The 10701-nt window shown below is 40.3% G+C and overlaps 1 pseudogene; it reads right to left on the bottom strand.

Annotated features, from left to right (window-relative positions):
- Positions 1-9383: 9383 nt before the first annotated feature.
- Positions 9384-10119, bottom strand: LOC127229054 (protein PBDC1-like; annotated as a pseudogene).
- Between the last annotated feature and the right edge of the window lie 582 nt (positions 10120-10701).

Here is a 10701-nt window from a genome sequence, read left to right on the forward strand (position 1 = left end):
ACTAATCCTCGTGGAGGAGGCTTCCAGAACTGTTATAGCTTGATTCCTCCAAGTTATGTCTGAAGCATGTGGTGTCTTCTGCAATAGGGTCTTACTTTGGAGACTTTGGAGTTTTGAGAGGCAACCAAGGGCAAAACTGATAGCCTACATTGCTTTGGGAGCCTCTTGGACTCTGCTTATTAACAACTTAGATTTCCACACCTGATACTAGTGTTTTTGTTTGTTTGTTTGTTTGTTTTGTTAGTCTATGGCTCTTGGAGTGAGCTTTATAACCCCAGGTAGTATAATTTAATTTATATATGTATATATATGTACATATACACACACATATATATATATATATATATTTTAAGTAAGCATAAAAAAATTTTCCCTACCACTTTTCAATCATTTTTAGTGTTCTTTATCCCCCCTTTCTTCCTCTTCCTCTGCTTCCATCCCTCCTGCCTCCATCCGCAGATAAAGATCTCAGTTTTTGTTTTGTTTTTTTCATGTTTCCCTATCACTTTTCAATCATCCTCAATCTCTTTATCCCTCCTTTCTTCCTCTTACTGTGTTGCTCTCCTGTCTTCATCTCTAGATAGGGATCTCCCTGGTTTTGTTGTTGTTTTGTTTTGTTTTCATTTCCCCTTCATAGCAGCCCGTTTGTGCTATACTCTTCTCTTTGGAGATTTTCCACCATGGTTCTTTTTTTATTTTCTTGGTTTCTGTGGTTACTACAAGTTATATACGCATATTTAAAGATTCAGACAAAATATCTGCAAGTAAAAGGAGAAGCTACAGCATTTGTCTTTCTGGGTCTGGACATCTCATTCAGTGTAATATTCTCCAGGTTCATACATTTACCTGAAAATTTTTATGATTCTATTTTTCTCTATGGCTGAATAGTATTGGATAATATAAATGTTTTACATTTTTGTTATCCATCAATCAGTTGGAAAATATTTAGGTTGTTTCCATTCCCTGACTATTGTGAATAAAGCAGCCATGAAGATGGCTGAGTAAGTATCTATGGACTATGATGTCCAATTCTTTGGGCATATGCCAAGGAGGGGTATAGCTGGGCCATGTGGTAGATCTACTTTTGTGGATTCTTTACAGTGGTTTCTAGAGTATTTACATTAGGTTACATTTCTACTAACAGTGAGTGAGGGTTCTTCCTCTCATCCTCCCTAGCATTTGTTGTCAACTGTTTTCTTGATCTTAGCCATTCTGACTGGCGTAAAATAAAATCTTAAAGTACTTTTAATGTACATTTCCCTAATTGGTAAGACTGTTGAACACTTTTAAATATATTTCTTAGCTATTTTTATTTCTTCTTTTAAGAACTCTTCTGATTAGACTGGTAACTCATTTTTTAATTGGGTCACTGGTTTTCTTGACTCTTTTTTAAAATTATTTGTATATTCTGGATATTTAATCCTCTTTTGTTACTGTTCTATTGTGAGGAGACAACATAACCAAAGTAACTTAAAAAAGGAATCACTTATTTGGGGCTAGCTGGGATGTGTTGGATGTGGTATAGGCTAGCTAGGGTCAGAGGACTCAATAGACAAGGCAGGCATACAGGATCTGTGACTCAGGCCAGGCCTGGAAGTTGGATGTGGTACATGCATCATCAGATTGGACTCAATATGCCCCAATCTTACAAACAAAACAAAATAAACGTCAATAGGCAGAATGTGACTTGATGTACTTTAACAGAAACTTTCCTCTTTTGGGGTAGAGAGATAGCTGAGAAATTAAGAGCACTTAATACTGGGTTTGGCCCCTGTGGGCACATGCATGTATATTGGTATAAAGAACTTGCACAGATTCACATACATATACTAAATAAAATTTTAAAAACTCTCCCAGTTAGCCATTATTTGCCTGATTCACCAGGGTGACTAATGTTCCCAAATTCGCTGTGACTCATTGTGGCTCATACCTTCTGCAGCTGCCTGAGTCATAGATTAGCCAACACATATTTGTCTTTGTCCCCAAATTTCTTTGTACTAACTGTACTTGTTCCTGTAACCACATGGTTTGGCTAAATAGTATGTGAGTTTACAACTCTGTGGAAGGAAAAGAAAGGGATTTTTTTCTATGAGAACAATTTCAAATACTTAGAATTACAAAAATGAATTTTCCAGAAAATTGCTTTGCATAGGAAAGCTGATTTTGTCAGCACTGAGGATTGAACTGAGGAAAGCACTTCACCACTGGGTTATAACCTTAGCCCTCTCCTATAGGCAGACTTTTCTGTCCTGCCAGCCAGTTCCCAAATGAACACATATAGAGACTTACTGTTAATTGTAAATGTTTGTCCAATAGCTCAGGCTTGTTACTAGCTAACTCTTACATTTTAATTAACGCATATTTCTTATCTACACTCTGCCATGTAATGGTACCTTTTTTTAAATCTTTTTTTATATATAATTTTTAAATTTAATTTTATATAACAAAGTCCAATTAAATGAAAACAAACATTTATACACAATATTTGGGAATTTGGGCGTTGTTCTTTCCAAACTACTTCCTGCTGGTAAGGGGCGCTGTCTTGGGGGATTCGAAGAAGATTCAGATATCCTAGCTGTAGTCTGTAGGGCTGTTTTGTCCAGCTGTTTGGAATGTAGGATCGGTACCTTTTTTTTTAAACACAGAAAGTTCTTCTTGCTTCTCTCTGCATTTCTTCATCACCCTGAGACTTCCCCCCTTCTTTGTGCCTGCAAATCCTGCCTAACCTCTACCTGTTCAGCTATTGGCCAATTGATTTCTTTATTAAACCAATCATAGTGACAAGTGACATATATTCACACATCATAAAGGAATATTCCACATTCTCCCTCTTTTACTTTTTGTTTTGAGACTTAATTGAACTGGCTAGTCTTATGCTTATTCTGTAGTCCAGGCTGGCCTCAAACTTGCAGTCCTCCTGTTTTAGCCTCTAAAATGGCTGGAATTATAGTCCCAGCTAGAAAAATAATTTTTAAACCAGGAAAATACTCCTATAAAGATGTTACTATTATATTTCTTTAGAAGACTGTTATTTTAAAGGCAGTAGTATGAAAACAAACCTCTATAGGGTGCTCCAAAAGACTGGAGCCAGAAGCAAATGACATACCCTTAACCCTGACTTTAAGATACTGAGTGTCTTAAAGAAGAATTGCCCACAGCATCTAAAAACAGAAGCCAAAGATAAAACCCGAAATTGGTTTATACATACATATGAAGTGCTTGAATTGGAAATAACAGTGTTAGCTGAGTGTGGTGGCATATACCTGTAGTCTCAGCATTTGGGAGGATCAGTAGTTCAAGATAAGCATGGGATATGTTATATTGTCAAGAGAATAAACCAAGCAACACACACACACACACACACACACACACACACACACACACACACACACAAAATAAGTAAATACAAAATACATAAAGTGTTCAAGTTGTATATACTTTTTCACAATTCTCCGTGCATCAGATAGTTTAATTTTATATGCCCTTAGGTAAGGATGCTTCTTGTCCAGTAGAAATCATGATTATACATCTATAGAATTTATATTTCTCAGGCATGTTAGATAAATGATTAGAAATCTGAGAAAAATGAACAGTGATGTATTCCTACTACTGTGCTCTGCCGTGCCACTTGGGGGCAGGCAGGCCTCATCAGTCATGGTCCTCACCTGGCTCCTTTTCAATACAGAGAACCAAGAAGCTATTACCAGTGCATCACTTGGTTCTCAGAATAAAATCTTGCCCACATGGTTTAAGTAGATTAACGTTACAGATGACAGAACTGGATTGGCACACTTCTTGAAAATGTGCGGGTTGGAAGTAAGCCAAGAAGATATGTGGGTCTCTGAGATGGATATTTCTCATTGCACAGACTGGTAGGTTCCACCTGGGCCACTTTTCCTCTGTAGCAAGTAGCCTTTCCATATCACATCAGGTTTTTGTAAGATACGCTGTAGGTACAGGGGATGATATTCTCAGAGATCCACCAGGATGCACCTCAGGATTACTATACCTGTGTCAACCTTAACAGCCTGGTTATAGAAGGAAGACCCTGGCAGCAGAATGTCTAGGTTGATTCTCTGTCATTCTTCCTTGCTATGACTAGGGCAGCTTACTTAACTTTCTCAAGTCTGCCAATCCTTTGTTTAAAAGATTAAATGTAAGAATTTATGAGAACTTAGCACCTTAAAAACTTCTACAGAAAGGGTTTAAAAACTAAATCTGTGAAATCTTTAAAATCCCATGCACATTTCCGTACGTAGAGTCCACAACCTCATGACCTTCACCAAACACCAACATAGTGTGGGATTTAAACCAAAGTAAAATAAGATAAACTTATGACTTTGTCGTTGGAGTCCTGCTTCTCCACCATTGAAGGACCATTTAAAGGTGTTGCTAAAATACTGGTTTGAAAGCAGCAGGACTGGGAGGGGCTCCACAGTCACACTGAACTCCCAGGTGATGCTGATCTGGCTGACCCACAGACCCACACTGAATGAGGGTTTGACATACAGGCCTTAATCAGTCTGGGTTGCTGAGTCTATTTAATGATCATAAACATATTTATTTATCTGGGTTTTGGAGGCTAAAAATCCAAGTCAAGAAACTGATGAAGGTCCACCTTTCACTAAGAAATGGAGCCAGCCAGCTCTGTCCTCATACAGTGAAAGAAATGACTTACATGACTGAGGTCACTTACAGATACTAATCCCACTCATGAAAACTTCATCCTCATAATCTAATCTCCTCCACACTTTCTTACACCTCTGGGTGAAGGTCCCCAGCATATAAATTTGGTGGGGTTGGGCATGAATAGTCTAGCCACATGCACTAATTTCCTCCCACAGCGTGCAAAGGCACTCTACAGTGCTCCTGGAAGCTGGAGTGCTGGAGGTAGACGGCCAGTTTTGCTTTTTGGCTTTATCTCTCTATTAATCTTAGTCAAACTACTACATCACTTTCTGCCTCAGTTTTCTCATTTATTAAATGAAGGTAAAGTGTTATTGTGCCTCACTAATAATTAAATGAATTAAAGATGTTATCGAGGTAAATAAGGATCAGGATAAACAAATAGGCCGAATAGATGTTTATTCAGGGAGAAATAACTTACAACCTAGACAGATGAACACCAGGAAATTCAACCCGATCCTCTCCTGTCCAAGTCACGCCAGAAAGAGAGCGCCTTTCCTGGCCCCTTCCGACCTCCTTTCACAGGTCACTCCGCCCATGGCTCCACCCCCACAATGGGCGTGGTCAGTGCCACAGAACTATCTCACTACAATTCCCCTTTTAGTCTAAAGAAAAGATTTAGGCTTAATACAAAACTATATACAAAACAGTGAATAACAAGTGTGCTCTAAGAAAAGGAAAATCGAGAACAAAATGACCTACATATCTAGTCCTAGGGTGAGGGCAATATGGAGTTTACAATAGAGTTCTCCTAAGCTGGAAAACGTAAGTCTAGCACCTAATATATCTAACTAGGAAGAGAGAATAATAATTGTGATAGTTTAATCTTCAACCTCATCCAGACCTGAGAAGGAAATTAACAATACTAGAGTAGACAGGAAATGTGGATGGACACCTTCCAAAAGGTGCAGCAAGGACAGAAACAGCAAGCCACCTGAACAGTCACCCTAGGTCTCACAGCCACATTGGTACACCCAGATTTGGCTAAGGCCAAGAGAACTTGACAGACCATAACAACAGCAGGGAGGTAGAATGGCTGTCTTACCCTGACTTGGCAAGGTCAAGCAGTCTTTTATATTTGTCTCCTGTAAGCACATAGGACTGCATGTCCAAATCAGTGGTCAAGGTGGGGGCAATTCTTTGCCCAACAGGCCATTAGCTGAGGCGAGATTGAACTCCAGCAGGAGCAACAACAGTGTCCAACATATTTTCGGGAAAGTGCACGGTGCTGTCAGGAGCAACAGTGTCTCATATCAATGGAGTACTAATATTAAAACATTTAAATGTCATGTTCTGTATGTCTATGAAGTGATTGAAGATTAAGCATCTATATCTGACTAATCTCATAGGTACAGGAAATATGAGTGAAGATAATCTGTAATACTCGGGAACTTAGCTAAAAAGACTGATTAAAACTTCCCTGAGTAAAGCAGGAACAAATACTTAAACAATAAAACTATTACAAGATGTCTTTACAATGTCCAGGGAACAGTCAGTGCTCTGTAGAGCTGGGTGTTCTTAGCTTACATATCAGCTTGTGAGTCCATTCTTAGATGCCATATTCTTAATTCTTATCTGACTCAGGTAGCCCAATGTTCTAGATTGCCTATGTCCCAAGGAGTACCTCCCAAATGGTATCAGAGGTCAAATAATTTTGGAAACATGAAGTATATCTCTTAGGGATATTGAAACTATGGTACTCTCAGTATCTGTAAGGGTTTGGCTTTAAGACACATGCATATACCATAATCAATCCTGTGCACTTTAAAATATTGCTAGCTTAATATGAATGTCATATAAACAGTTGTTTTCTGCCCATGTAGGCTGTCATTTCCACACATGGTACCCTGCAGCATAGATCATGGTGAGGTGTTTCTATAAGGTAGAAGTTGGGGGTCACACTGCAGCACAGGAGAATTTACCAAGGGTGTGTCCTCCAGATCAAAGGGGAACAAAAGCTCTTGGTGTCAGTCCTGACCAGCTGCAGAACTCCCTACCTAGGGTGCCCATTTTGCTAGGGCAAGGCACAAGGATACATTCAGTTACTCTTGCCTGGGCCTTTGCCAGAGGCAGTCAGACCCTCAGCTCATTGTGGACAAATATACAGATATGTGACTTGGAGAGGAAGAGCTCCCCATCCAGCTCTTTGCTCACAATGCACTTTTATTTTACCTATTGTTGTAGCATCTGTAGAACGTGCTGTTTTGTGAGAACATAGGAAAGCAATGACTCCCTTTCCAGTCCTACCTTTTGGGTTTAAGTTGTTCCTTTTTTCTGGCAGAAGTGAAGCTTGTGGCTAAATACTGAAATATGAATAGAGCTATTTACTAGTATTTCTTTTTCAAGGGATGTGTCCACAGCTTGGACATTTGGCTCAGTGGTTAAGAGCACTTGCTGCTCTTGCAGAGGACCTGAGTGGGGTTACTAACACCCAAATGACTGTTCATAACCTTCTGTAACTCCAGTTGCAGGGGTTTTATGCCCTCTTCTGGTCTCTGCAGGCACTAGGCATGCATTCATTTATACAGAGATGTGTATTTGATTCACAGGTATGCATGCAGACAAAACACCCAGACACATAGAATATGTACACATATGTTCAGATAAAAAAACACAGGTTAGGATTTAGTGTCTGGCTATCAGATTTTTTTTCCTATCATCAACAGTGGCATAATTTATGTAAAGTGATGTGGTGAGTTTTGATCAATGTGTTTGCCAGTGCAACTAGCATCGTAGTCAAGATCCACAGCATTTCTATTACTCCCAAGGCACCTTCCTACCCCAGACCACCACTGATTTGCTTCTATCAGGAAATAGTGGTCCAGCTGGTTCTGGACCTTTATGGAAAGGAAACTGGGTAATGGTACTATTTGATGTCTAGCTTGTTTTGCTCCATATGTTTTGGGGAGTTTTTTTGTTTGTTTTGTTCTGTGTATTGTTGCTATTGGTGTTGGTAGCAGACTTATTTATAAAAAACTTTCAGCTGGATAGTGGTGGTGCATACCTTTAATCCCAGCCTTTGGGAGGCAGAGGTAAGTGGATCTCTGTGTGAGTTTGTGGCCAGCCTGTTTGCAAAGCGTGTTTCAGGACAGCCAAGGTGACACAGAGAAACTCTGTCTCAAAAAAAACAAAACAAAATAAAACCTCTTCAGACAACTGTGTCAGAATTTCTACAGTTATGTGCATGTTATAATAGGCTATGCACTTTGAAACATACCAGCTCACAATGAGGAGTGTCGCCAAGAGCTAGGGTACTTTGTACTTGTGAAGACTGAGTGGCATAGAGGGATGACTGATCCCATAGCTGGTCTTCTACTGACTACATGACAATCAAATTTATCACCACGGAGGCTTGGGGTCCAGTTTGTCTTTGTTGCCTCCTGAGTCTCAAGTAGTGTTAGGGGTTGGCCACTGAGCTGTGGGACCAGCAGAGGGAGCAGGAGCCAATGCATGAGATAGGCTCAGCCAGCAACTTGAAAGAGTCTGAGACACTTCCTTCCAGTGGCCACAGGACCCTGTGTCAGGCCAGGTGTGCCCTCTGTGACAGGTGAAATGACTTTGCAAGTGTATTTTTCTGATCCAGTGAGGTTGAAGACTCCCTTCTTTTTCTTGCCTCTCTCCTTTCCTCCTCCCTTCTCTCTCTTGCTCACTTTCTTTGGGAGCACGGACAAGCGAAACATACTTGTGTGATCTTATAAGGAAATAAAAGGACTCACACTCAAACACAACTTTGAAAATGACTAAATACTCAGTATTTATCACCTAAAGCCCTTTTGGTTTCTCTTTTAAAGAAAAATGGAACTACAACTTAAATGCAGCCATCAGAAATAATTTGCATAATTTTCAAAGATAAAATGTTTTCAACACACCCGAGGCAAACTCACTCTATAACGCAAGCTGGCCTCAACATCATGCAGTCTTCTTGCCTCAGCCTCCCAGGTGTTGGAAATTACAGGTATGAACCATGAGGCCTGGCTGAGTCAATTCTCATATGCAGACTTCTAATCCCCACACCAGGTACAAGTTACCAGGTTAAGAGAACTTCATTACTGACAACAGTGAGAAGTATTGACAGACAGTTTTAGATGAGATATGGTGAAGAGATTATGTGCTTGAAATTTTTTGAAGTGTCAAATAAATGCAAATACCTTCTAAAGTCAGTCATAAATAGTACAAACCGAAAGGAATTTATTTACAAGATATCCTACTTCAACAATAGTTAGAGCCAAGAAACAGGGTCAACAACAGTTACAGCCAAGAAACAGGGTATCAAGCAACAATAAACTTAAAGACTCCACTGTATTTAAGCTGTTATGCCCAGAGTAGGTGTAGTGAGATAATTCTTCTGTAGCACTGACCACGCCCATTGGGGGGTGGAGCGATGGGCGGAGATGACCGGAGGAAGGAGGTCCTGCCGCCTGGGGGCAAAACCCAGGTAAATCCCACTTCTGACACCAGATATTGCGGTAAATAAGGATCAGGATAAACAAATAGGCCGAATAGATGTTTATTCAGGGAGAAATAACTTACAACCTAGACAGATGAACATCAGGAAATTTAACCAGATCCTCTCCTGTCACGCTAGAGAGAGCGCCTTCCTCGCCTCCTCGCCCCCTCCGACCTCCTTCCTCAGGTCACCTCCGCCCATCGCTCCACCCCCCAATGGGCGTGGTCAGTGCTACAGAAGGATTATCTCACTACAAGTAGGTTCTCTTAGTATCCAGAAAAATGTCTTTCTGAGTCCTCCATTTGCCCAAGGGCAAGCCAAAGGGGTCTGTCAAGTAGCCCTGGATACTTGAGGGTTCAGACGGGCCACATGTTTCTTGGCTTTCTTCTCCATCTCCCTGGTTAATTTTCTGCTTTTCATCTCTGCCGACTCCTTCCTCTTTTTCTCCTCCACTATGAGCTCTTTCTCAGCTTTGTCATCTTTATTGTCAGCTCTTTCCTCTTCTTCTTTGTCCTGAACACTGACAAAAACTGCTTTGTTAGTCTTCCCAGTTCTGAGCAATTCAATTGCAAAAAACATGAATCTAGGGTGCAAAGATGGTGCTCTCCTTCTTGTAGGCCTGAGAACAATCCAGTGGCAGCAAAGTACCATAGTTGCAGTTTTCTATGGTCCCTTCACATTTTAAGCAGAATGGCCTCCACTTCTCTTTAGCCGATTCCAATTTGAGTTCTTCTGGATGCAATGCACATGACCCTGAGCTTCGAAAACTTTCACGGAACTCAGAGTATATTTGGTTGTCCACTTTGGTGAGTTTCAGAAACCAGGTCAGTTGATGAAGTCAGTTTGTAACATGCTGCATAGCTCGAATAGCCCAAGCCATCTCAGTATCAGAGTCATTGCCATACAACTCAGCTTGGAGATAGAGTGTGGGCCATGGACACCCCCTCCCTGGAAACTGGATGTTTGCTTTCACTGGCAATATCCATATTATAGCCAATGGTAGGAGATTTTTAAGTGCTGTCAATAATTACATTCTGGGGCCAGGTCTCTGCAAGCAGTTACATGGCACTTCACATCATAGGAGTCTTCTCATCTGTTTTCCCTGTGTGTAAACTCTCATAAGTATTCTTATTCTCCATATAATGTATAAACACAATCTCATGTTTTCTCTTTAAATTTGTCTCGTCACGATATTGAACAACTCAAAACGAAAGGGATTAATTTAAGTATAAATCCTCTGTAGACTGTCAGATATCTACCCCTATCTCTTCTACTGTGAAACACTGATTTAAAAATCATTTGTATTTGTGTATGTGTGTGTGGGGAATATGTACAAGTGAGGACAAAACTAGAGGAGGACAGAAGTGGTCCCTGGATCCCCTGGAACTGGAGTTACAGGCAGCTTTGAGCTTCTCAGTCAAGGAAACTAGGGATTGAATCTGCACAGTGTTTACTTTTAACTTCTGAACTATTTTTCCAGTCCCCCAGACACTATTTTAAATATGCAAATAACTGAAATTTTTTTTTTTTGCTTTTTTCAAACCAACTCAGTAGCAGGATACATGCAG

This window comes from Phodopus roborovskii, unplaced genomic scaffold (assembly GCF_943737965.1).
Source record: "Phodopus roborovskii unplaced genomic scaffold, PHOROB, whole genome shotgun sequence".
Lineage (NCBI taxonomy): Eukaryota > Metazoa > Chordata > Mammalia > Rodentia > Cricetidae > Phodopus > Phodopus roborovskii.